Source organism: Chiloscyllium plagiosum, unplaced genomic scaffold, assembly GCF_037043375.1.
Source record: "Chiloscyllium plagiosum isolate Xiang-an unplaced genomic scaffold, Cpla_swu_hap1 HiC_scaffold_4, whole genome shotgun sequence".
NCBI lineage: Eukaryota > Metazoa > Chordata > Chondrichthyes > Orectolobiformes > Hemiscylliidae > Chiloscyllium > Chiloscyllium plagiosum.
The window spans coordinates 99,117,597-99,143,053 of record NW_028270142.1 but is presented as its reverse complement, the minus strand read 5'-3'; the positions used below and the strand labels follow the sequence as shown (position 1 = coordinate 99,143,053).

The following is a 25,457-nucleotide window of genomic DNA, read 5'->3' as shown; positions in this document are numbered from 1 at the left end:
TTTCTGACATCAAGAAAACCATCATTAGAATCCTTATATGATTCTGCCACATTTCTCACCATCACCCATATTTTTCAGGTCCCTGTAAGATCCTGTAGGATGCATACATTCTCTATGAAATTATAGCTCCTATCGCAAAGAGTTCAGATTTATCCATCTACTGTGTTGCTTCCTTTACATTTTCTTACTAAATATCCTTTAATCCCAGAACTCCCTTTCACTGTGAGTATTGCACTACACACTGTGTCATGACCCACTTGGAAAAATGCAATGATACATAAGTCTCACTTCTCCTGGAATAGTCATAGAAGTGCTGTGTTTACTGGTTTGCTGAACTAAGGTTAACAGAAATTATTGACCATGTTTTTGTACTTCCCTATTATTTATGACAAAAAAAATCCTAACCGCTGGCAAATAAAACTATGAATTATCAACATTAGCTTTACGATTTAAAACTCTAACCTTCTTCCTAAACTCCTACTTGCACTTACAGAGAAACAGACAGACAAGCAAGCATAAATGTTACAGGTGGAGAAAAATACTGGGAAAACATAGTTCAACAGATCAGTCCACAGAATTTTAATGAAGCACACCTTTTGCTTCTTCCAAATCTTTCTGATCTGTGAGCTTCTTATACTTTCCAAGTTCTTTTTGTTTCTTACTGGAAGCACAGGAGAATTGGCACATAAATTGTTGAGTTTTCCCATCACTGGTTAGAGGCAACAGCTTATAGCAAGTAGTGATGGAGAATAGGTTTTGGTTACTTCACAGCAAAGAAAGAGAGAGAGAGAGAGAGAGGTGTTTTTTCCATCGCATTCTGGAGGCTTCTGCCTCTGTATTATTCACACACACACACTCTTTTTACCTGTCAATCACAGGTGTGTTATCATTTGATGAGTCCTGGCCTCTGCAATTAATCCTAACTGCACATCTCAATCATCAATCTGTCTCTGGGTAAAGTTCACTCACCTTGAATAAAGCAACAGTGTAAACACAACTCACACTGAATTCCAGAAACTTGTTTTTAAGAATGCAGCAACTCCTTCCACAATCCTTAGTTTAAAATAGTCTTTTTCCTATTTTTGGTCCACAATCCTAAATAAAAAGATGAAGTCCTTCTGACTGCTCCCTCAACCTTCAGAGCAATCAAGTGTTCCAGCCTCCATTAACTTCTGACAAACTAGTCTTCAAATTGCATTAAACATTCCCTTAGTTCTGTATTGTGAATGATAGAGTCAGCATTTCCTCTAATTAAAATGTTAGCTTGCTAGTTCTATCTCTTCATATCTCTATTCTTAGTTGGCTACATACCACAATAGAGAAAATTGAAACAACTTTCTATTTGTGATATCCTAGGGTTTACAGGGAAGCCTTTAACCTGGTCTGAAAGTAGATTCCACAATGCTCTTCCCAATGGGAACAGAAGTACATTAGATGTGTCTCAAGTAACAATGCTAATCAGTTACCCTTGTTTCCAAGTTCCTTTCATGTAGAAACAGTGGGGCTCAGTTTGCTCAGTTGACTGGGTTGCAATGCAGAGTGATGCTAACATCTTGGGTTGAGTTCCCACACTGCTGAGGTTACCATGAAAGACTCTCTTTCTTACCCTGTCCTCTCACCTGAGGTACAGTGACACTCAAGGTAAGCCAACAACAATTGTCTATCTCTCTTTCTAACAAGAGAGTAGGAATATGGTGACTTTACCTATAAAGGGATAGTAAATTACAATGTTGTAAATTATCTATATTGCATTTCAGGGATTTGGGGAAACTCAGGGTTTATTTTTGAATTTGGAAACTGCTTTCATTATTGTCAAAAATAAATGCCTTGCACTTCCCTCTCAATCGAACATCAAGTCTTCCTCAGCTCTCTAACAATTAAACTGCCCAGTTTACTCTCAGACGAATCCAGCACAGGTCACCTGACCCATTTCATATATATTAGAATTAAAGCTTCGATAGCAACATATTGTAATCTTAGAAACCAAAAAAGGCAATTCTAAAACATAATACTCTTATAAATCACACAACTGTAGCAATAATAAAACTCTTGTTTGGCTATTCATGTCGGCATCTTTCCCCAGAGGCAGAGTCAGGGTAATGATGAAAGAAAACAAGCCAGCAGATATAACCCCATCTTCTTGCGGTTGTTAACATGTGATAGGGTGAACTAATAACCACTGGATTCCTCCACTCCAAAAGACCTGTGGTAAATTTGAAGAATAAAATTTTGACAGCTTTTCCATCCTAATTTACCTCTAATTTCTTCCTCTGCACCAGTCAGAAACAGGCAGTTATTTAGGAAAAAAAAATCCAGTCCCACGACTTAGTATTTTCAAATTTAAAATAGTTCACTTTTGTAATATGTTAAGACAGTTGAATCGTAAGAAAGTATTTGCTTTTCAGAATGCAATTTGAACTGAACTGAAAAGTCTAAACTGTTCTAATACTTAATTCTATTTTTCTGTTAATCTGTTCATTTTTTTCTTACCTCCCCACTTGACAGAATGGGGAACATTCAGGAGAGCCATTCAGTGATTGGTTTACAATTCCAGTCAGTAATACTGAGGGTTAACCGAAAGCAGTTGACAAACAAACTTTCCCTTCCCACAAACCACATCATTGAGGGGCTGTGAAGTTAGTGGTCTGATGAAATAATTACATTTCAATCTTAGCAATAGATTAAAGTCCAGGAAACAATATCTCATCAACAGCAAACTGCTGGAGTACTCAGTAAATCTGGCAGCATCTGTGGAGAGAGAAACAGAGTTTTGAATCCTACATGACCCGTATGAAGTTTAGTTCTGAAGAAAAGTCAGATTGACTGGAAACATTAGCTCTGTTTCTCTCTTCTTAAATGCTGCCAGGCCTGCTGAGCATTTTCAGCTTTAGTTTCAGGTTTCCAACATCTACAAATACTTTGCTTATATTTCATCCAGAGCCATGTGATTGCAAGCTTGTTTTCACAATGCGGGTTCACAAAATAAAAGTAAGTTTTACTGGTCTTTTCCTTCCTGTGGGTACAAAGTAACAATTGTGTGAAATATGCAAAGAAGAGAGCTTGTGCAAGTTTAATGACCTGATAGAAATGAAAATATTTTGTTGGTAATAAACTTCAGCAATATCCTTAATATTTATACAAATATATTTATATAGAGACTCTTTACAACACACAGACCCTATCCATACCTTTTACTTTGTTGAAACATTTAGCAGCTAAATTGTTTTAAGCTGAAGTCTCCAAAGTGCACGTCTCTCAAACCTATCTGTCACCAGCAAAACATAAATTTTGCTTTGGTTTGGGACAGCTAACTAAATTGAGAGCTTTTACTACGGTGGGCAACTTTATCAAGGGAAAGAAAGAACTAAAGACACTTACTCAGCTCTAAATGCATCTGGTCTCAATGAATCATACAACAACAATGACAGCTATGGGACAAAAACAGAAATTCCATAAAAAGAAGTACACATCAATCAGTTCCAATTCAGTAACGATCACAGTATGGAACAAACAAGTTTAATAACTCATTCACTTCAGATCACCACTAAGCTATTATGACAACCCACGGCCATTATGTGCAGCTTCAATACTGCCGCTATTTGGTGCACTCTTAGTTCCATGGTCCATATTGAGAATGATGTGACACAGTGCCTTCAGCAGATATGAGACAACAGTAAAATGAAATATCAGATAGAGCTTTACAATAAATAGACAATGCAGCATAACTAATGACCAAAAAATGAGGTATTAAATGTGTTAACTCTTTTTGAATAATATAACCTACCTGGTCACTAAAATCTAGGGAGTAGTTATTTGCACCAACCACTTCATTGTTTCCTCCAAAATGTGTTGTGTCATAAGAACATGTGATGATAACCACTGCCTCCATCCTTCTTTTCTGACCGGATCTATCACACCTATTCAATCTAAAGTGATAGAGAAAAACTACAAGGTGGTCTAATAAGAACAGGCTCTTGTCTTGAACAAGATGCAGCTTATCACTTGATAGCAATTAGGTAGAAATTACCTTAGTGAGAGAACCATTGTTACTAAGACTACTGGACAGGATAATAGGTGTGTTATAGAGTTATAGAAACCTACAGCACAGAGGAAAAGCCATCCAACCCATCACAGCAGTCAAAAATTACTCTATTCTAATTTTCTAGTATTTGGCCCATAGTCCTGTAAGTTTTGACATCACAAGTGCACATCTAATTACTTCTTAAATGTTTGAGGGTTTCTGCTTCCATTACCCTTACAGGCAGTGAGTTCCAGATTTTCAACACCCTTTGGATGACAAGGTTTTTACTCACATCACCTCTAAAGTTCTGCCCTTTACCTTAAATCTATGCCCTTGGTCATTGGTCCTTCCACAAGGGGAAAAGCTTCTTTCTGTCTACCTTACCAGTAACTCTCATAATTTTACACATCTCAATCTTGTCCCCTGTCAGTCTCCTCTGCTCTAAGGAAAACAACCTCAGTCTGTCCAATCCTCCTTCATATCCAAAACTCTCTAGGTTAGACAATATCCTTTACATCCTCTCCAGTGCTATTACATCCCTCATATAATATGTGTTTCAAAACTGCACACAATAACCCTTCAAGACAGAAAACATTCTGTCTTTCCTAACCAATTCCTTATGACATCATAGGACTGGGCGGAGCTTAATGCAGTTTCAGCATTAACCCTTTTTAAAATCATTACCTTATATTGTACAACATGTTGGGTCAAGATATCAGATCTCCAGTAGTGAGATGTTTGCAGTTCGGATACAATGTTGCTCAATTGCAACAAACATCCTGGAAATGAAATGATTACGTTGTGATCTTCATGAAGGAGAAAGTGAGGACTGCAGATGCTGGAGATCAGAGCTGAAAATCTGTCGCTGGAAAAGCGCAGCAGGTCAGGCAGCATCCAAGGAACAGGAGAATCAATGTTTTGGGCATGAGCCCTTCTTCAGGAAGAAGGGCTCATGCCCGAAACGTCGATTCTCCTGCTCCTTGGATGCTGCCTGACCTGCTGCGCTTTTCCAGCAACACATTTTCAACCTTCATGAAGGAATCTTACATTAAAAATGAAAAATGTTAAAAGTCCTCCACAATATTTGGTGTTCATGCCCTCTTGGCCTGTTCACTTCAAAGGCTAGTTTTAGCTCATTTAACTCAGAATATCAACCTACCACATGATAGCATCATAGAGTTTTACAGCACAGCCTTAGCCTATTGTGTCCATGCTAATCATCAAATAACCATCTACTCCAATCGTATTTTATAGCACTTGACCCATAACTTAGCGTGCTAAGGTAGTTCAGTCAAGAGGACGTGCACCTAAATATTCTTACATGTCTTCAGAGTTCCCACCTCTACCAGCCTTTCAGACAGTGAGTTCCAAATATGTACAACTCTCTGGAGGAAATACTTTTTCCTCAAATCACCTCTAAATCTCAGCTCCTCAGATTAAATCTGTGCCCTCAGGTTATTGACCCCCCTACCCCATTTAGAAAAAGTATTTCTCCCTGTCTACTATGTTGATGCCCCTAAGAACTTTGTAAACCTCAATCACACCACCCCCCACCCCACCCCTAACGGCCTTCTCTGCTCTAAGGAAAACAGCTCTAACCTATTTAGTCTCTCTTAATAGCTGAATCACTCCAGCCCAGGGAGCATCCTGTCTAGTATAACCACATCCTTCATGTAGTGTGGCAACCAGAACTATACACAATAGCTATGTGCTAACTAACATTATTTAGAGCGCCATGATAACCTCCCCTGTTCATGCATTCAGCGCCGTGACTGATAAAGCAAACATCCCATCTCTTTATGTACATTAGCCCACTGTTTACGTTAATAGATTATTAATCTGGAGGCCTGAGCTAATAATCTCAAGGTGTGGCTTTAAATTCCACTATAATAGCTCATAAATTTAAACTCGGTTGATTTTTTGTTTATTCATGTTGATTCTGCGATAACATGCGTTTCTTCAATGTGAATTGGCTTTAACACAATTGAAGAATTTGGACCGTTATTTGCAGAATGAGAACTTTCCTAACCTATATTGGTTATAATATGATTCTGGTCCCAATAGTTAAAAGGCACAACTGTTGCACGGTTTTCTTATAATGTGAGATTGGATGAGAATGGAACTATTGTATCATATCAAAACCGACTGTATGGTGAGGTGAGTAGTTATAGTTCAATGTCAAGATTAATATTCTATTCAACAGCCTCAGCTACCATGATGTAAGTGGTTGCAATGCCACTTACATCATGGTAGCAGAGGTTCAGCATATGGGAGTTCGTCTGACTTGGATGGCCATAGTCATAACTTGTTAATTGCTCCTCACATTTTGCTTGTGAAGCAAATAGCTTCATCATGTTTTCAACTGACCTATAATTCAGATTATGGTTGGATCCATTGAGCTTTTCCAGAGCCAGTATCAAAATACTGTCTATGAATTGAGTAGACAGTGGTGACTATATTTTCCTGAAATTACCAGTATGTTCTACTGCTTTGTTTAAACATGTTGATGGTTTAAACATTCAGCTCCATGTGTTGAACAAAATTGAACAGGGTAATCACAAAATTCCAAAAGGCCAGCCTGACTGTGAGTTAACAACAGGCCATGTGTGGAATGAGCTACCAGGGGAAGTGGTGGATGCTGATACAATTGCAACATTTAAGAGGCATCTGGATGGGTATATGAATAGGATGGATTTAGAGGGATATGGGCCATGTACTGGCAAATGGGACGAGATTAAGTTGGGATATCTGGTCAGCATGGACGAGTTGGACCGAAGGTTCTGTTTCCGTGCTGTACATCTCTATGACTCTATGTTCTTGTCAGATACATTTTACAGAATGCTAAATTTTATGGTCAGAATATTCAGTATTAAATAATAGCAAATTGCTGTGTTTCCTAGATATCTAAAATAAAAACAAGAAATATGAGAAATGCCGAAGAAGTTAGGCATCTGCAGAAATAGAAACAGAGGTGTTCTGATGTCAGGCCATTTATGTGAATCATAATTTTAGCACGACCTATCCGTTTTCTTGAGCTAATAGATAATACACTTTCTTTGAACAATGACATCAATGTGAATTCAAATCACTTTTATATTTGGCTTGCACTGATCATCCAAGAATGACATGAATAACTGATTTTCTTTTATTTCTGATTTACATGGTGCGACTCCTGCAACAACCTTTCTCATTTCATTTTCTTTTGTTACAGTACATGTTCCTTCTCTAATTATCTTTAGACTTGTATAACCTACATAAAAATATAAAACAAAAATGTCCTCTCAGGCGTTACAAATCAGTAAACAAAATGCTTAACTATTCATTATGTATTTGCAGAAGAGGTGTTACTGCTGTTGCTTTGTCAATGAGACCTGCTTATTCACAGCATCCAATTTTTCCACTGAAATAGGGCTTTCCCAGTTTGCATGTCATCTCAAAGCATTCAGAACAAGAAAAACAACTGATATTTATATGATGCCTTTCGTCACAGAGCCTCACGAGAGTGAAGTTCTCTTTCATTGCATTGCAGATGCAGGAAGCACAACAGGGAGCCAACTTGGATTCAATAACATTTTTGTCATTATGACTTAATGTGTCTCTGAGTTGGTGTGACAATGCTGTCACTTTAAGAAGGTTATTTTGTCCTGAGTTTTTTTTGAAGAGATCATAAAGGCAGAAGTGCCAAAGGGTCTGCTTTAATAATGGAAGGAGAGTGGCCAGTTCTCCCAGTTCAGTTTTTTTCTAGTTTGATTTTAGCTGTAGCAGTCTCAAGATGTGTGAGTCCAGGAGAGTTGCAAGCTTCAGTAAAGAATACCTCTGACTTTCTTCTGAAATCTCTCACTTGAAGTAGTTCCCTCCTGCCTATAAGAATCTGTGTTTGAATTTACCTTTTTGCCAAAGGGTGTGTTTATGGGATGTTACTATATTGGAACAGTTAATTAGTTAAGTTGCTATATCAAGCTTGTTAAGTTTTTCAATAGTTCAGTTTTTTCTAAATTCTGTTTTCTTTTGTTCGTGATTCAACTGTACTGTTTAAATTAATTTTGTTTTGCTTAAAGCCAAATGGTTTGACCAGCTGCATCACATCTGCCTTTAAAACAAGATAACGTTAGGGTCTAGACTACCTTCTTAAAATATTTTGAGGGGGTCCAGCCTATCCATAACAGTTGGTAAAAGTGGCCTTGCTACTCAGACCAAAAGCCTGGTTAGGAGTGAGTACAGATCATCCATCATCAGGGTCTGGGCTACGTCTATTTGAGAAAGCCAATTAAGTAGCTGCCAGTGGGGCAGTCTTCATTGGTAGGGATGATGCAATGCCCCATAAGCTGCCAGTACAATCAGATAATTCTCAGTAACTGTGCCAAAGAAAGTGGTGGCACTGTTGAAGCTGCATCTGGAAGATAAGGGTGCACCAACAGATGTGTAACTTCAGGGTCAGGTGTAACAAGTGTAAGAATACCGAGATCAGTCAGACAGTCTGGGCCAATGGGAGCCTAAAACATAGGGCCACCTTCCACAGATTCTACTGGGAGGCCACTTGGGTTTTATCTGGTGCTCTTCCCACAAGTAAGCTGGACCTTCCAATCACGGGTAAAAGCCTTATGGGGGCAAGAAGAGTACCATAATTGAGCACTCAAGCAGTTCAATTGGATTATGGGTGGGTCATGAACTACCTTTTCTGTGGACAAAATGGTAGGCAGGATGATAATGGGAATGCAACCTATCACCTTCTTGCATCATAGATTCAGTGATTATAGTGTAGTGCACTCAAGCACTCATGGATTCACAGTTTTGTACTGTGAAATATATCTTCAGCCTATTCCAAACCGAGAAGATGAAGTGCCAGACCATCTAATGGAAGATGTCTTCATTGTCAAAACAAAACTTCACAAGCATCTTTGCCAGTCACTCCTGCCAATTCTATCATTGATAGAAGTGTCTGCAATATGTAAGTCAATAACAATGAGATCAAGGATGAAGAAGGGCTCATTCCTGAAGAAGGGCTCATGCCCGAAACGTCGATTCTCCTGCTCCTTGGATGCTGCCTGACCTGCTGCGTTTTTCCAGCAACACATTTTCAACTCTGATCTCCAGCATCTGCAGACCTCACTTTCTCCTCCAACAATGAGATCAAGTAAATTACACCCTTAGTTTGATTTATTGATAACTTGAAGTGGGCCTAATGTGGCAATATTGTCCTTCAGGATTCATTCAGATTGGCATTTCACAGGAACATTTCAATTAACAGTATCAAGCAGAATTTGACACCAAGCCACACAAGGAGATAATAGGATGGTTAACTAAAAGCTTGGTTAAAAGGTAGTTTTTAAATAGTTGGCTTAAATAAGAAGAGAATATTAACTATCCAGACTGGACTTGATAGTCTGGCAGCTGTGCATTCTGAATGGTGCTTCCTCCATTTGTTATTAAGGATAAAAATGATGATGAATCATCCTTTTGGAGTGGGAGAGCAGCGGTGATTGAGGGATGTGTCCTTCACTGTGTTTGACCTGAAAGCAGGAGTTCAATGGCATTCAGAGTCACAATGAGGACTCCCTTCTGGGATACTACCCTTGTCTCACTTCCAGTTGACCCAATATCCTAATGATGTATTACATACCCAGTTATCATCAGGAAGAACAATGTGAGGTTGGCTAATAAATGTAAAAATCTTGTATGCTTCAAGAGCAGTTCACCTAATTTGGGCCGCAGCCCTCTGATGTTAATAGGGAGAATTGATATGGAGGTGCCACTGTTGAACTGCACAAAGTCAGAAGTCACATGACACCAGGCATAATATGTCGGTGAGACCTTGGGAGTGCTGCAACAGTGGATGATCGGGGACGGCGCAACAATCGCAAGGCAGGAATGTTCCCTCCCAGTAAGGGAACACTGCAGTGGTCAAGTACATTCAGCCTGCAGTCTTTGAGTAGGTGTCATCTAAGGCGGACTTCAAGATATACAAGAAAGCAGAATCACCAAGCAGAAACTGGTGGCTAAGTTCCCTACCCATGAGGAAGGCCTCAACTGTGACCTTAGGTTCATGTCGTGCTTGTGTACATGTAACCCCACCAAATTGGTCTATGTTTGTAAAATCTTCCTTATTGTGCTATTTTGACATTATCACCATGATAACTTGTCCTTATCTCTACCTTAATTAATTTGAATTGTTCTGGATTACTTCATCATGCGACTCTGTTACCTATCATGTTATTCCAGCCATTTGGTTTGTCTCTAGCACAATCTTATTTTTGATTTTTTTGTAATTATATCTCTGACTGAATTAATCAGTTCATAGGTCATCCCTTCCCTTGCTATTCAGACAGTTTGATGCTTTTGATCACCTGCAAAGACTTGTTATTCAGGGTCGAGCATGTGGTGCTGGAAAAGCACAGCAAGTCAGGCAGCATCCAAGCAGCAGGAGAGTCAATGTTTTGGGCAAAAGCCCTTCATCAGGAACATTCCTGATGAGGCAGTAGTGCAGAGGCTCAAACAAATAGCTCTGCCAACAATCCAACCAAACTTTGGGTCCACTACATGGATGACATCTTTGTCATCACTAAACAAAACAAATTAGAGGAACTCTTCAAGACCATCAATAATACCCTTACTGGCATAAAATTCACTAAAGAGGAGGAAAACAACAACAAACTGCCATTCTTAGATTGCAGTAGAGTGAACAGCCAATGGGGAACTTCAAACCAGCGTCTCAGGAAAACAACACATACGGACCAAATACTGAAGCAATCATCCCAACATCCACAAACGAAGCTGCCTTAGAACATTATTTCAATGAGCCACCCCACACTGCAACACAGAGGAATTACGCAGAGCAAAGGAAAGTCAACTCTTCAGCATATTCAAAAAGAATAGGTACCCAATGAATACAGTCCGCCAATTTCTCATCAACAAACCCACAAGCAGACAAAATACATCCAGAAACCCTAGCCACTCTCCCCTACATCAAAGACATCTCAGAAATGGCCACCAGACTACTCAGACCTCTTGGCATCATGGTAGCCCATAAACAAACCAACACACTAAAACAACAGCTAATGAACTTGAAAGACCCTATACAGACAACAAGCAAAACTAATGCCATTTACAAAATACCGTGCAAGAGCTGGAACAAACACTACATTGTACATACATGCAGGAAACTAGCCACCAGGATACATGAACATCAACTAGCCACAAAAAGACATGACCCACTCTCACTAGTATCTTTACATACAGATGAAGAAGGATACCACTTTGACTGGGACAACACATCCATCCTAGGACAAGCCAAACAGAGGCATGCACAAGAATTCCTAGAAGCATGGCATTCCAACTGGATCTCTATCAACAAGCACATTGACTTGGATCCCATTTACCACCCCCTGAGAAAAAGAACAGGAAATGATGTAATCACAGGAAATAGTGTCACCACAGGACATGACATCACCAAGGAGGAGAAAGTGAGGACTGCAGATGCTGGAGATCAGAGCTGAAAAAGGTGTTGCTGGAAAAGCGCAGCAGGTCAGGCAGCATCAAAGGAGCAGGAGAATCAATGTTTCGGGCATAAGCCCTTCTTCAGGAATCACCAACCCAATAAAACCTAAACACATAAATAGAAAGCGGGCCAAGCCACCAGTGCTTCATCAGGAGGCTCACAGATGATGTTACTTAGTATGGTGATGAAATGTCTGAAAACAAATCTTCCAGCTCAGCGAGCAAACCTACATCCAGAACCAATTCCTACTTCCATGTGTTTGGTGTCTTACAAGTTTTCATAAGGAGCCACTATCCATAGTTGATCTTCTCACTTTGTTAGCAGATTCCATCATAGATATCTTAGATTGAAATCAGTATGCTCGACACATTCACACTTAGTACAAATTTAACACAGGAAGTGCAAAATGTTTGCATGATATTCCCAAATCATGACCTAATGAATTTTTAATGTTTAAATCAAATCAGACTAAAAAATGACTCAAAATATTTGAAGAATAACGTATGTATTTATGCACAGTCAAAACAAGTAACTAACTTATGACAAGACCTGTTTGTAGAAAAGGCATTGATTAAAATACTCAAAACATAACCTTCAAAGGCAAAAGATCATAAGGCGAAACTACTTCTAGTTGCAACACTCATAGGTACACAAGCATTGATCTATATATTCACACTTTTTAAACTCTCCTGTAATTCATAGCTGCCTTTGACAGTTTAAATATGGGCGTCTTTACTGTTTTGCCAGTTTCCCAGGTGCTGTTTCATAACCCTGTAGAAGGCATTGCTTAGCTCTTCCATCTATTTTTATTTTCAAGTTGAAATATCTTCCTCTCTTGGTTTTACATTGTTTCACCATGTCTGGATTGTAGAGGATATCCCAGTTGTGCATTTATTTTGATTATGTTCTGAATCTAAGAAACCACTATCTGCCCAATTTAGACTTGAGAGCTCCTAATGAGTTCGCCACATATCACAAAATCATGAAGAGTTAGACCATAGAAGAAGGTAATTTGGCTCATGATATCTGCACTACCTCTCTGCAAGAGCATTTCAGCTTATTCGATTGCAGTTCGTCCCACTAGTTCTATCCAGTGTATAAAGCCTAGGATTCGATAGGCCTTATTCTCAGTTTGCTCAATCACTTTCATTCCCTTTGCTCCTGCACCTCTTTTAGGAGTATATCTTTTCCTTTACTTTGCCTTTTCATTGCTAACAAATCATAATTTGGATTCATCCTTTCTTTTCCTATTTTAGACTTTAACTTAGCCCAACTTCCATTGTAAACCAGTCAAACTATGAGGTCATCTCCACAATCAAGCCCACTCAGGAGAGACCAGGATTGATAGATTATATCATAGCTACCAGTGTAGCAAGAGGTCATTCAACTGGAGACAATAACTCTTCCTATGATTGATGGACAACAAATTAGCATAAGCATTGTGAGCAATTTTGGGCCCCATATCTCAGGAAGGATGTATTGGCCCTGAAGCGTGTCCAGAGGTTTACGAGAATGCTTCCCAGAATGAAAGACTTAATGTCTGAAGAATGTTTGAGGACACTGGGACTATACTCAATGGAGGTTAAAAGGAGGAGGGAGGATCCGATTGAAACTTACAGACTTCTGAACGACCTGGACAGAGTGGATGTTGGGAAGATGGTTTCATTGGCAGGAGAGACGAGGACCCGAGGGCACAGCCTTAGAGTAAAGGGAAGACCGTTACAGAGATAAGGAGAAACATTTTTAGCCAGGGTGTGGTGAAACTGAGGATTTCATTGCCACAGAGTGCTGTGGAGGCCAGGTCATTTAATACATTTAAAACAGAGATAGATAACTTCTTGATTGCCAAGGGGATCAAAGATTATGGCAGGAAAGCGGGAAAATGGGGTTGGAAAACCTATCAGCCGTGATCAAAAGCAGAACAGCCTCGATAGGTCGAATGATCTAATTTCTGCTCCTTTGTCTTATGGTCTTATAATATTGATTGAATTTGTCTTCCATTTATACTAAATGGTATGCAACAGATGTGACACCCACATTCTAGAATGTTTGTAAGGATGATGCTGCTAATTACACACTAGCCATGTAAACATTAACAATAAGATTTTAGACATGATAATCAGGGAAACAAAACAGTTTAGTTTGTTAAGAAGACCCAGTAGGAATTTGTAAAAAGTAGATCATGCTTAATTAATCTTAATTTTTTTGTTGAAGTAACACAAGGTTAATGAGAGAATGTAATGTATGCCATGTATATGGATTTTTAGAACAGGCTGACAAAGTACTGTATAAAAAGCTGGTTAACAATATTGTTGTCAATATTGTGGACTAGGAGAATCAATGGATGCAAGAATTGACTTAAGGACAGAGAACAGCGAAGTATGGAAAATGGTGTTTTTCAAACTGGAGGATGGCAAACCATTGTGTTCCCCATGGTTCAGTGCTTGGCCAGCTCTAAACATTCTGATGGTGTGTGGGGTTCATGAGCATTGACCTTTGACAATGGTTAGAGTATATCAGAGAGAATGCAAACAGTGCCAGAAGGTGGGTGAGGCCAGTGAAACAAAGGAAATTTGCATTGGATAGGTACTTGATGCTGCACTACTATTAGGGAACTTTACAGATGACAGAGTTGATTTCCAATGAACCTTCTTTCTCAAGGAGGTAAGGACCAAATTTAAACATGGAGATTGTAATTTTACCACATCATCAACATTTTGCTAACAGCAAATCGACCTCCATCTGGTGGTGAGGCTTGCCAGCACATTGTAGGCAATTGTTACGCAGTCTGGATATAGAACATAGAACATAGAAGAATACAGCGCAGTACAGGCCCTTCGGCCCTTGATGTTGCGCCGATCCAAGCCCACCTAACCTACACTAGCCCACTATCCTCCATATGCCTATCCAATGCCCGCTTAAATGCCCATAATGAGGGAGAGTCCACCACTGCTACTGGCAGGGCATTCCATGAACTCACGACTCGCTGAGTAAAGAACCTACTCCTAACATCTGTCCTATAACTACCCCCACTTAATTTAAAGCTATGCCCCCTTGTAATAGCTGACTCCATACGTGGAAAAAGATTCTCACTGTCGACCCTATCTAAACCCCTAATCATCTTGTGCACCTCTATCAAGTCACCCCTAAACCTTCTTTTCTCCAATGAAAACAATCCCAAGTGCCTCAGCCTTTCCTCATACGATCTTTCTACCATACCAGGCAACATCCTGGTAAACCTCCTCTGCACCCGTTCCAGTGCCTCCACATCCTTCCTATAGTATGGCGACCAAAACTGCACACAATACTCCAGATGCGGCCGCACCAGAGTCTTATACAATTGCAACATGACCTCAGTACTCCGGAACTCAATTCCTCTACCAATAAAAGCCAGTACGCCATATGCCTTCTTCACTGCACTATTTACCTGGGTGGCAACTTTCAAAGATCTGTGTACATGGACACCAAGATCCCTCTGCTCATCCACACTACCAAGTATCCGACCATTAGCCCAGTACCCCATCTTTTTGTTATTCTTACCAAAGTGAATCACCTCACACTTAGCTACATTGAACTCCATTTGCCACCTTTCTGCCCAGTTCTGCAGCTTATCTATATCCCGCTGTAACCTGCCATATCCTTCCTCACTGTCTACAACTCCTCCGACTTTCGTATCATCCGCAAACTTGCTCACCCAACCTTCTAACCCCTCCTCCAGGTCATTTATAAAAATGACAAACAGCAATGGTCCCAAAACAAATCCTTGCGGAACACCGCTAGTGACGGCACTCCAAGATGAACCTTTGCCATCAACTACTACCCTCTGTCTTCTTCCAGCCAGCCAACTCCTAATCCAAACCTCCAACTCACCCTCAATGCCATACCTCCGTATTTTTTGCAGTAGTCTACCATGGGGAACCTTATCAAACGCCTTACTAAAATCCATATACACCACATCTATCGCTTTCCCCTCGTCCACCTCCTTAGTTACCTTCTCAAAGAATTCAATAAGGTTTGTGAGGCACGACCTGCCCTTCACAAAACCATGCTGACTATCCTTGATCACATTATTCCTATCCAGATGTTCATAAATCCTATCCCTTACAATTCTCTCTAAGATTTTGCCCACAACAGAAGTGAGACTCACCGGCCTATAGTTACTAGGGTTATCCCTACTCCCCTTCTTGAACAAGGGAACCACATTTGCTAGCCTCCAATCTTCTGGCACTACTCCTGTAGACAACGAGGACATAAAAATCAAGGCCAATGGCTCTGCAATCTCCTCCCTTGCTTCCCAGAGAATCCTAGGATAAATGCCATCAGGCCCAGGGGACTTATCTATTTTCACCCTTTCCAGAATTTCCAACACCTCTTCTCTACATACCTCAAAGCCATCCATTCTACTTAATTGTGACTCAGTACTCACATTGACAACAATGTCCTGTTCCTGATTGAATACTGACGAAAAGTATTCATTCAGTGTCTCCCCAATCTCTTCAGCCTCCACACGCAACTTCCCACTACTATCCTTGACTGGACCTATTCCTACCCGAGTCATTCTTTTATTCCTGACATACCTATAGAAAGCCTTAGGGTTTTCCCTAATCCTACCAACTAAGGACCTTTCATGTCCCCTCCTTGCTGCTCTTAGCTCTCTCTTCAGGTCCTTCCTGGCTACCTTATAACTCTCAATCGCCCCAATTGAACCTTCACGCCTCATCTTTACATAGGCCGCCCTCTTCCATTTAACAAGGGATTCCAATTCCTTATTAAACCACGGCTCCCTCACACGACCCTTTCCTCCCTGCCTGACGGGTACATACTTATCAAGGACACTCAATAGTTGCTCCTTGAACAAGCTCCACATATCAATTACGCCCTTGCCTTGAAGCTTACTTTTCCAAGCCACACATCCTAAGTCATGTCTCACCGCAATATAATTTCCCTGCCCCCAGCTATAACTCTTGCCCTGTAGTGCACACTTATCCCTCTCCATCACTAGAGTAAAAGTCACCGAATTGTGGTCACTGTCCCCAAAGTGCTCACCAACCTCTAATTCTAACACCTGGCCTGGTTCATTACCCAGAACCAAATCCAGTATGGCCTCACCTCTTGTTGGCCTATCTACATATTGTGTCAGGAAACCCTCCTGCACACATTGGACAAACACTGACCCATCTAACGAACTTGAGCTATAGCTTTCCCAATCAATATCAGGAAAGTTAAAGTCCCCCATAACAACCACCCTATTACTTTCACTCTTCTCTTGAATCATCCTCGCAATCCTTTCTTCTACGTTTCTAGGACTATTAGGAGGCCTGTAAAAATCTCCTAACAGGGTGAGCTCACCTTTCCTATTCCTAACCTCAGCCCAAACTACCTCAGATGGCGAGTCTTCATCCATCGTCCTTTCCACAGCTGTAATACTATCTTTGACAAGCAATGCCACACCTCCCCCTCTTTTATCCCCACCTCTGACCCTACTAAAACATATAAACCCTGGGACCTGCAGCAGCCAATCCTGTCCCTGTTCTACCCATGTCTCCGTAATAGCCACAACATCGAAGTCCCAGGTACCAACCCACGCTGCAAGTTCACCTACCTTATTTCGTATACTTCTTGCATTGAAGTATACACACTTCAAGCCACTTTCCTGTTTACAGGCACCCTCCTTTGAAATTGATGCCATGTTCCTAACCTCCCTACACTCCAGGTCCTGCACCCTAAAGCTACAGTCTGGGTTCCCATGCCCCTGCAGAGTTAGTTTAAACCCCCCCCAAGAGCACTAGCAAACCTCCCACCAAGGATACTGGTGCCCCTCAGGTTAAGGTGCAGGATTGGAAGTAGTTTTTATTTCAAAGAGGGAGCCATGTGTAGGCGACACAGTTTGTGTAGACACAGCACTTAGTCCAAAGGGACTTTGCTCCAAAGGTTAAATTTTACTCAATTTTAAATGAGTATGGAACTTGCTGACAAAACACTCAATTTGCTAATGCTTTTGTTTTTGCATTCAACAGGACAATTCACAAGAATGACAATCTAGGGCAAAAACATTGCCAAAGAGAAAGTAAGCAATGCTGATTGAGAGCTAGTTTCCAGAATTTATTTAAATTTTAAACCAGGCAGGTTGATTCTGATTAGTCAAGGCCATCACTCTAAGAAATAAATCAGCAAATGACTGTCATCCAGTTTCATAGAATCATATAGTACAGCAGACGCTGTACCAGTAAATTGTACCAGTAAAAATACACAGAACCTACATTTGTCCCAGTTGCTGAGTTGAGACAGACACAATGCGCATGCATGTTCTTTCTGTCTGCAAAGAACAAGGCCCTGTGTATTAATATATGTAGGTGCAAAACAGTTCAAGTGATAGAGTCATAGAGATGTACAGCATGGAAATAGACCCTTCAGTCCAACTCATCCATGCTGAGCAGAGTCCAGTAGGCAATCTGAATGTCAGCATAATTCATCACACATTCAAGATTGCCCTGCAAGTGTTATCAATTGTGAATCACTTCTAATGTTAGACATGGTGGTGTGAGTTTTGCAAGGATGCACTGGGTAGATATGGTGAGCACCTTACTTGATGTGTCCATCTGAAAGGATATGCTCAATATATTATATATATTGTGAAAGTGAAGAATGGGATATACAAATTTTAGTGCCAGTATGATGCCAGATATGTAAGCCATACATCCGAAAGGCTGGAAGATCATAACAAGCAGCATAGCCCTCCTGACTACAGCTCAATTCACAAAATTCTGTCCCTTGAACTAGGCCAGAACTAGAACATTGCATTGTTTGTGGTCACTGCATTTCTGAAAAGAAGTGAAGAGGAAGCAGGGGAAGTTTATAGTGGACAATGGTAATCAGAAGTGAAATACTCTAGTCATCTAAATTCGCTGCATCCAGGTCTTTAGGCAAAGGTTTACTTAACTAAACAAAACAAAGTACTTCACAGCAAATCAAACCAAAAATAGTAATTGCACAAATAGATTATTTATTTTAGGCTGTTATATTGTGACAGTCATCATAAGTCATAATTCTAGAGTTATGTATATTAGACTGTGTTTGAATATCCTCATTTGACATCATTAGTCCTAGTGATATTATCATACTGATGCTTGCAACAAAGCATAATTTATACAGTAGCAGTACCCTTGAAAATGCCAGTTCTCATTTGGTTGATGATTGCACTCTTTTCCCCGAGTAAGCAGAAGTTGTATTTTTTTAAAGATTGTGCCTTAGTAAAGATATATTAATATTTACAGCAGTGTTTCTGTTTGTGCATAAATATTAAACTGACATATATTTGAATACATCGAAAAAAGGTTCATCTGTAATAGTGTTGCACATTTCAACGTGACAATCAATTAATTGAGCACAGCTGACTAGGGACTTGTGTGGCTGTTGTCTTACAAGAGAGAAGTATGTTGTCACTGTATTTGCCCACTGTCTCTGAGATTTATAAGAAACAAATAAAATCATTGTTTGCATTTGACTACATTTCCCTGAAGAGCAGTGGTACTGATTAACAAATGTATATATGTAAAAACAATCAAAGCTATCTTTGCAAATTGTACTGATGGAAATGGGTTACTCGCTGTAGAAGATTGTTGACATGCGTGACTTTATTCAACTGGCACAAATCCTTACTGTATTTCTGTAGGCTTATCTTATCCACTCTTTTTTGGATCATTGAACATTTTTGCTGATTGCTTTCCATATCTAGGAGCTGCAAACAGTCTCCGCATGCATCCTGCCTGTGGGCTTTGTCGTTCTGAGTGCTGACCAGCAAAATACAGCTGTCTTTCTTTCCACAGTCGTATGCATCATCTCCTTTATGGCATAAGATCTAAAATACAATTCATGAGAAAGCTGCTAAATGATTACTATGCCTTGTTTCCGCAAAGCATAAGTTACTGGAAACTCCAAAGCATTGTTTAATATATTGTGCAATCATTGTAGACATTGAAAAGATACAAAATTAGCATTAACAACACTGATTCCTGACTGACCAATTTTCTGTAAGTAACAATGAAGGAAAAATCCTGGAGCGTATATCACAGACTGGCATTAAAACCTAGTTCCTTACAGCCAAAAGGAATTCATCCATACATTGAATCGGTTTAATTCAGAAAGGGGTCATGGAGTTTGCTGCTGTAATCCCTAAGGCAACACATTGACCAATCAGGTTCTCCGTGCTTGGGACGGCATTTTCACTTCCTTGTTTGGTGTGGCATGAGCAATGATGAGAAGGTTGGGTGAATACGGAAAGAATGAGAAAGTCAGAATTTCAACATGACAAAAAATGTCCTTTTAAGCCATAAATGGTGATTTCAGAATTCACATCCGGTAAGATGACAGTGAAGTAGGGCTTCTGTTATATCCACTTTTCTTTTCATTCCTTTTCTTTCTTTTTTCTCTTTTCTCATTTTTAAATGTTGTCTACCTCTTTTATTTTACTTACTTTGTGTTGAAGAGCTTAGTTGCAGTGAGGTAATCAGCAGTGGCGAGTGAGCCTAGCGTGGACTCATGTGGGCCCAGCGTGGATCCACAGCAGCAGCAGCAGAGATGAGTTTGGGTTCCCAAGTTCTGCATCGATAAGGCAGTCCTAACACCTTTTCAGAGCTGCTGTGACATAGGCGTGTTAGGGTAAACAATACGACCTGCGTCGAGCGTTGATTCATGGAGTTAGTGGCAAAGGTGACCTTTGGCCCAATACAAGTACCGGTGGCATCGGCAGTGGCTGCATTGGTGAGGTAGGCCACAAGCAGACTCATGGCAGAGGTGGAGTTGTGTTTGGGCTAGTTCAGTACCTGGCGGCATGGGTGGCATCTGTATTGGCGAGAACCCATTGTGGCAAGGGCTTCAGTGGAGACAAGATGGCACTGAAGAGTGGCGACCTTGGTTCCAGCGGTGATGGCGGGGCATTAAAGGAGACATGTCCCTGGCCACCAGGCCCATGGCCAATGGCGGAGCATTTAAAATTAATCACTTTTTTTATTTTTCTGTGCTTGTATTCTATGTTTTGGGTTTTTTTTGTGTTTAAGGTAGCGCTGGACAGTGGCGACATTATACTTTTCACTGTATTTTGTAACAAAATACAGTGAAAAGTATAATGTCGCCACTGATTTGATTTCATTTATTTATTGTCACTGTATTTTGTAACAAAATACAGTGACAATAAATAAATGAAATCAAATCAGAATCTCATTTATTTCCACATATTTTTATCTTGTTAACACCCCAACTTACCTTATTTATGTGACACTTCCAATTCTCTTCTCCTCCCCTATAAACTAGATAATGCAAACTCCCAACTTGTAAATCAGTATTGGTACGTAACAGCTGCAGCTCATCTATTTCTTGTTCTGACCATAATCCAACCGTGTCTTCAATGTAATGTCAGAGCATGCTCCTTGGATACTATCCTTCTCAATCCTTTGTCCACACAAGTCAGCATCAGCAAAGCTACCAGCCTCACTTCATCATCATGCCTGCTCTTGGAGTAATTCACACATCACTTCAGGCCTTCAATACTTTACTTCAGAATTTAGGGAATTTAGGGATGCATGCTTCAGTCAGGTTGTTTTGGGTGCAGTGACACACACAAATAATGATGCCAGAGGAGGAGAAGCGATGAGGTGATCCCAGTGAGTGAGTAGGAAGCTCAGAGGGAAGAAGAGTTAGTACTTTGGAAGAATGAGGTGCCTAAGACCAATTGAGTGGGATACGATGCATGTCCTAGTGAGAGCTGTAGTCCATGAGCCTTGGTAAAAAGAATATATATTGGCATAGCTTGAGTGAGTGGCCATCTTTGTGTGTGAAATAGCACTTTGTTGGGCATGGAAGAGACACCACTGGGTGTCTCACTTTCTCCTGGACACAGCATGAACTCATGATGTAAATTGTGTCCAGGCTGACTGTGTCTGGTGGCAAGGCCTCTTATGGCAGACTGCTAGACAATGGATGAACCTCCTCTCCACCACCCCACTCACCAGCAACTCTGTGTACCTGTCCACAGAGCAGGATATGAGCTGCCCTTTTTGCACCAATAATGTTCCAGAACTTTGGTGAGGGGAGGCGTTCCTGACTTGCAGCATCTGAAATGTTGTGCAGTTGGCCTCTAAATATGATGCCAGCAGCACTATCACTGGAAGATGTTGGCAGTGGCAAATACTTCTACCTCTCCTGCCATGCAATTGCACAAGAATTCCACCAAAGCACTCAGTTTCATCATTGATGAGGTGAGGAGCAGATTTTTGTGAGAAAAATTGTTCTGAGCAAATGAGTAAAAAGCTAATAAAAAGAGATAAAACTGATTATGAACATAAATTGACAAGAAATACAAAATCGGCTCTGAGCAGACCAGATGCCTTGAATCTCACTGAACCAAACACTTTCAACTGCAAATATGAAATTACTCAATATCTTTTTTTAATCAGCTAACTAAGTTTGACAGTTAACAGTTCCAGTTGTATCTCCACATGAACCATTGCTGAACCAGTCAGCACCCTCTTCACATACTGTATAAATTGATATTCATATTTTTGGTTTCTTGCATCTAAGTCCTAAAGAGATCCAAAGGAAAAGCTTTCACATTGTGTTCCTTGCTAGCAGGGTTTTAGTCCTGAACTACCAAGAACTTTGATGATCATATCATAAAAGCATGCATTCCCAGACGACAAATTAAAGTTAATGGATCTAGTTTTGCATGTGATTTGATCCTCCAGTACTTTGCAAAGATGGGATTTCCACTTGATCCTTGCATTGCAACTCATTAATACCCCAACTTAGCTTGTGGAGTACATCAAAGGTTATTGCAGGGAGCAATGTTTTGCACAACCAACCTGGAGACAGACTATTTTAAATCTAGTAGTGTGTAATGAGGTAGGATTAATAGGAGATCCTATAGCTGAGCATTCTCTTGGGGTTGTAGTCACAGATGATAGAATTTCAAATTCAGTTTGAGAGAGAGCAAGTTTAGTCTCAAAACAGTCACCTCAACTAAAATAAGGGAAATGAAAGAGTTATGATAAAAAAAGTTTTCTAAAGCTGAATGGGAAAAATGACTAAGGGGAAGGTGAGTGGATGAGCAGTATCAGACATTAAGCTGATATTTCATAACACTAAGTAAAAATTTACTTCAATCACAGTGAAGGACTTGATGAGAAAGGTTTAGCACTCATTATTAACAAAGGTAGTCGAGGAGAGTATCAAATCTCAAACTAAGGCTGACAAAGTGACGAAATCTCATATACATCAAAGTACTGTGGGTGCTGGAGATCTGAAACACAAACCAAAATTGCTAGAGAAACTCAGCAAGTCTGGCAGCATCTATGAAGAGAAAGCAAAGCTAATGTTTTGAATCTGGTTACTCTTCTTCAGAATCCTTCATCAGAGTCAACATAAGCAGTTTCTCCAGCAATTTGAGTTTTTGTGACAAAATCTAATAATAGAACAGCGAGGCCGGAATTCTTTGGGATCCAGCAGGGAATGACTAAAAAGCTAACAAAAAGAGAGAAAGCTGATTATGAACATAAATTTGCAAGAAGTAGAAAAACTAGAGCTTCTGTGGCTATAGAACAGAATGGCTAAAGTGAGTGTGGGACCTTTGGAGGATTTGACTGCAGAACTGATAATGAGGAACAAGGAAATAGCTGACAATTTAAATCAATACTTTACATCGCTTTTTTCAGTGGAGGACATTATAAATATCTCAGAGATTACAGATATGTAAGCTGCTAATGGAAGGAAAGATCTTATACAGTCTAGTGGCATGGTGGCTCAGTGGTTAGCACTGCTGCCTCACAGCACAAGAAACCTGGGTTCAATTCCTATCTTGGGTGACTGTCTGTGTAGATGTGTGGAGCTTACACATTCTCCTCATGTTTGTGTGGGTTTCCTCTGGGTGCTCCCATTTCCTCCCACGGTCCAAAGATGTGCAGGTTAGGTGGACTGGTCATGGGAATTGCAGGGTTACAGGGATAGTAGAGGGGTGTGTCTGGATGGGACGTTCTTCAGATAATGAGAACCTCCAAGAGGGTTGGTATTAACTCAATGGGCTGAATGGTCTGCTTCCACACTGTAAGGATTCCATGAGTCTCCATCATGAGTTCCAGTTATTGCACTAACTGCATTAGAAAGTGTTTATTCACAATCCAGCCTAAATCTACTACGTAAAACCTTCAATTTGTGGCCCTTAGTCATTGTATTATCAGCTAATGGCAATAGCTTTTCTTTATATTGCTTACCAAAACCTGTCATAATCTCATAGACATCTATCAAATCTCCTTTGCTCCAAGGAGAATAAGCTCAGCTTCTCTAACCTAACTTTGTAACTAAACTCATTCATTGCCTCTGCATTCCCATGTGGAGCCTCACTTCCTTCAAAAAAACTGAAAGAACTGCAGATGTTAGGAATCTGAAACAAATCCAGAAATGGCTAGAAAATTTCAGCAGGTCTGGAAGCATCAGTGGAGAGAAGTCAGAATTAATCTTTCAGATCCAATGATTATTCTTCAGAACTTCCCTCAATTGTGGTGATCAGAAATGAATGCAATCGGTTCAGGTATGGCTTCTTCCTCATTGCTATTAGACTTCTGAATGGACCTCATAAATTTCAAATCTAATGTTGATTTTGTTTTTTTGTGCACCTTCTTTGAGGCCTTAACCTTGTATTCCCCACTTTGTTCAATCACCATTACCAAAACCTGTCATAATCTCATAGACATCTATCAAATTGGCAATGTCTTTGCATGTGATGCTTTCTTGTACTGCAGACAAAATAAAACTTTTTAACTGTAACTAGGTACATGTGACAATAATAAATCTAACCAAATCAAATCAATATTCCAATTGCAGCTTAATCACAATCAGTTCAGCAGCATTTTCCTGCATTTCTACTGAATAACTTCATTTAAGAAATCCAAAATAATATTCTTTATTATATGCATTTAGCTATGGAAATGCCACCAATATTATGAAATTCTTTAATAACTGCTCCCGCAAGTCCTGCCATCTCCAAGTTTTTGACCTGTCCCCAACTCCTGAGAAAATAATTGGGATGAATACTAACAAAACCAACTTGTATTTCATAGGAGCAGAATAAGGATTTTACACAAATAAGCTAATTGCAAATTATTACAGTAACTTAGACTGCACTTTCTAAATTCAAACCACTACCGTCTAGAAGGTCAAGTGAAACAGACACATGGGAACATGCAAGGTCACCTCCAGGCCACTCACCATCCTGGCTTTGAAATATATTGCCACTCCTTCAGAATCACTGAGTCAAAATCCTGGAACTCCCTCCTCAACAGCATTATTGGTGCCTTGAATTTCACGAAGGCAGTTCAGCACTACCTTCTCAAGAGCAGTTAGAGATGGCCAATAAATGTTGGCCCAGCCAGCAAATCTCAAGTCTTCTGAGTGAATAATATAAAAAGCATGTCAATCTATCTGTAATATATTTTCAATATTTTCACTTGATGCTATACTAGTCCAGTAATTAGTAATGTTCCAAAGAGGACTCATATCAGACTCAAAGGGCTTTCCAATCTCTGTTTATTTTTCAGCTAAAATCGATCCATGATTATTTTAAGCTCAAAGTAAGCTAATGTCTTTTAATCTTTTCTTTCTCCTGTCTTAAACATCCACAACATAAAATAAAACTTCCATTAACACTTCAGGAGGCTTTGCAGTCGTCTACTCTCTGACAAAAACTGGTATAAAATCATGGCTCTAGAAGACAGATCTAGATAATTATTAAACCCCTTCATAAAAATTAGGCCTAAATCATATGTCACTAGTTTGAAATCCAAACTCTTAAAAAAACAATATTAACATATAAATCACATACCTCCCAACACAAATATATATTAAACTTGCACCAAAACATGAATGTGAGGGACTTTGGACGGAAAATCATGGGAA

The 25,457-nt window shown here is 39.9% G+C and overlaps 1 protein-coding gene and 1 long non-coding RNA gene across 3 annotated transcripts in view; one reads left to right on the top strand and one right to left on the bottom strand.

The window, feature by feature from the left end:
* LOC122549359 (cyclic nucleotide-gated channel beta-3-like) overlaps nucleotides 1–25,457 on the top strand; it is a 106,470-nt gene that overhangs the window by 26,827 nt on the left and 54,186 nt on the right. The gene's annotated exons all lie outside the window — the stretch shown is intronic.
* Nucleotides 1–25,457, bottom strand: part of LOC148150189 (uncharacterized) — a 58,790-nt gene that overhangs the window by 19,802 nt on the left and 13,531 nt on the right. The gene's annotated exons all lie outside the window — the stretch shown is intronic.